We start from the raw sequence: 2,500 nt of genomic DNA on the forward strand, positions 1-2,500 counted from the left end.
AGGAAAAAAGAAAAAGAGAAAAAAGAAAAAACACAGGGACAGAAATAAGGTTTACGTTAGTGGCTGGCCTCCGAGATGATTTTCCATATCAGCAGGCCAGAGGGGATTGGGCAAATATGATTTTCTCCTCCCAACTTGCCCAACAGAAAACAGACAGAGAGAGGAGGGAGGGAGAGAGGTGACAGGAAAGAGGGGATGGGGGGGTGGAAGGAGAAAAAGGAAAGGAATGAGTAACTGGAAAAAGATGGGGAAATGGGGGAGGGGAAGGGTACAGATCTGAGAGAGGGTGAGAGATTAAAGAGCGGCTGTGGGGAAGAAAGTCAACAAGGAATGCCGAGTATTTACGCCACTAATCAATATCTCTACTGTTTGAAATCTGTGCGTCTGAATTCTGCTTTAATCTTCTTCGGATGCAAGTTAACTTTTATGGCCCTCGGAGACACTTCAAGACGACTGGTGCAATTTCAAAAATGCATGGCTGCTCAGCTGAGAACCAGCTTTCCTTTTCTATTGTCTGTTGTAGCAGACAAGGTGCAGTGAGCAGTGTGTGTCTATCAGTGTCTATTTGACGTGTGTATTTGTGTGTGTGTGTGTGTGTGTGTGTGTGATACAGAGTCTGTACTGCCAGGGGGCCTTGTGAAACCAGCCCGAGTCTTATATGAGCTGTGTTTTATTATGACTGGCTGAAAGGCCACTGATCTACAGTTGTACAGGAGAAGAGGATTTGGAAAAGAGAAGGAGAAAAAAGAAAAAGAAAATACAGTGAAAATATCCTGTTTGAGAGGAGGTGAGGTCAAGAGAAACGAATGAGAGAGAAAAAAGGGTTTTGGACGGGTCTATTCTTTCCTTCCTCCGAATTTATTATGACTACAGAGTGAAAAAGATAGAGGGATTTCTCCTTTTAAATTGTGTGTGTCGTGTGCGCCTGTGTGTGTGTGTGTGTGTGTGGTGTGCGCCTGTGTGTGTGTGTGATCCAGCTGAATAAATAGTCACACAAAACGCCTTTCTGATTTGTCTGTTAATACACGCCGCTGCTCCATCTCTCGCTTGATTTATCCTATGCCCTCTTTAGTGTGTGTGTGTGTGTGTGTGTGTGTGTGTGTGTGTGAGAGAGAGAAAGACAGAGACAGAGAGAGAGAGAGAGAGAGAGAGAGAGAGAGAGAGAGAGAGAGAGAGAGAGAGAGAGAGACATATTGGCAGACAGTTGAAGGCACTTGTGGTTGTGGTTGTTAGGGCGTCGGGCCGTGGTTGAGGTGAGGGTACTGTACATATGTGTGTGTTTGCGTGTCTGTGTGTGTGTGTATGTGTGTGTGACTCAAATGCGGACTGTTGTGGTTGTGGTAATTGTCTCTGATGCGAGGCAGCATTTATGGCTAATGACCCAACCCACTACCTCTCTCTCTCTCTCTCCTTCCATCCAGTCACTAATTACCTGCTTCCCCATGGATTTGCTTCCTCCTTCCCCTACAAGTGTTCAGGTTGTTCCACTAAATGAGAGCATGCTGATAAGTGGAGATACATTCAAACAGAGCCTGTTATTTCAGTGCGCTCAAACTTGCTTTAGGTCCTGTCTAAGAAGCAGAACTGTAGCTGTTATGCTCGTAGTTCCCCCTTGTGATGCTTTCTAAATAGGGTTGTTCACGTTGTTCACAAGGGTGTACCCTATACCCTATAGCACATAGGTTTAAGTGAAGAGAAATGTTGAAGTGACACGAGTGGACTGAGAATCTTTAAAGGATGCTATTGTGTGTGTGGTGTGTGTGTGTGTGTGTGTGTGTGTGTGTGTGTGTGTGTGTGTGTGTGTGTGTGTGTGTGTGTGTCTATAGGAAACCTGTATGTAGCATCTGCTGGGAAGCTTGCTTTGGAGTTTATAGCTTGCTGACATCATTGTCAGTACCGTTAAGACCCTAGAGGGAGAATTCGGATAATGGAACAAGTAAACGGATGGGTCATTCAGAGACATTTGTATGGCTTCTCTTTCACACTAATATCAACTTTCTTGACGCGTATAGGTCCGAATTCGACCTTGTTACCATTCAGCTCCTTTGCAGGCCTCTGCAAACTATCATTACCCATAACACCCTTCACCACCTAGATAGGCTGTATTTTCTGCAACTTTTAATTTTGCAGGTCAAATCACTGTTTTTTTTCCTGGTCAGAGCTCCCTCACGCTGGCACCCACTCTTCATCGAAAGCAGCTAATATGATTAGAAAAATAAGGGACACGTAGTAGCACACCACCTATCAGGCCATGGAGTATTATTGATGTAGGAGTACAGTACATTTCTAAAATATCCACCAAAAAAGGAATTTATAAGTTAAACTGGTGAGACTTTCCTGTGTAACTTCAGTACAGAAGAGCCCTTGAAGCTGAACCTCCCTCCACAAGGCCTTCAGCATGCAGCCACCATCGTCATCCTCTGATGCTAACGCAGACTCAAGCGCCAAAATAATGCCTCTCAGATGGAAATTGTCAACAGTGACAAATTAAAAAGAAAAA

At 44.4% G+C, this 2,500-nt stretch overlaps 1 protein-coding gene across 2 annotated transcripts in view; it reads left to right on the top strand.

Moving 5' to 3' along the window:
- Window positions 1–2,500, top strand: part of bahcc1b (BAH domain and coiled-coil containing 1b) — a 65,223-nt gene that overhangs the window by 27,560 nt on the left and 35,163 nt on the right. The gene's annotated exons all lie outside the window — the stretch shown is intronic.

This window comes from Ammodytes marinus (assembly GCF_949987685.1).
Source record: "Ammodytes marinus genome assembly, chromosome: 20".
Lineage (NCBI taxonomy): Eukaryota > Metazoa > Chordata > Actinopteri > Uranoscopiformes > Ammodytidae > Ammodytes > Ammodytes marinus.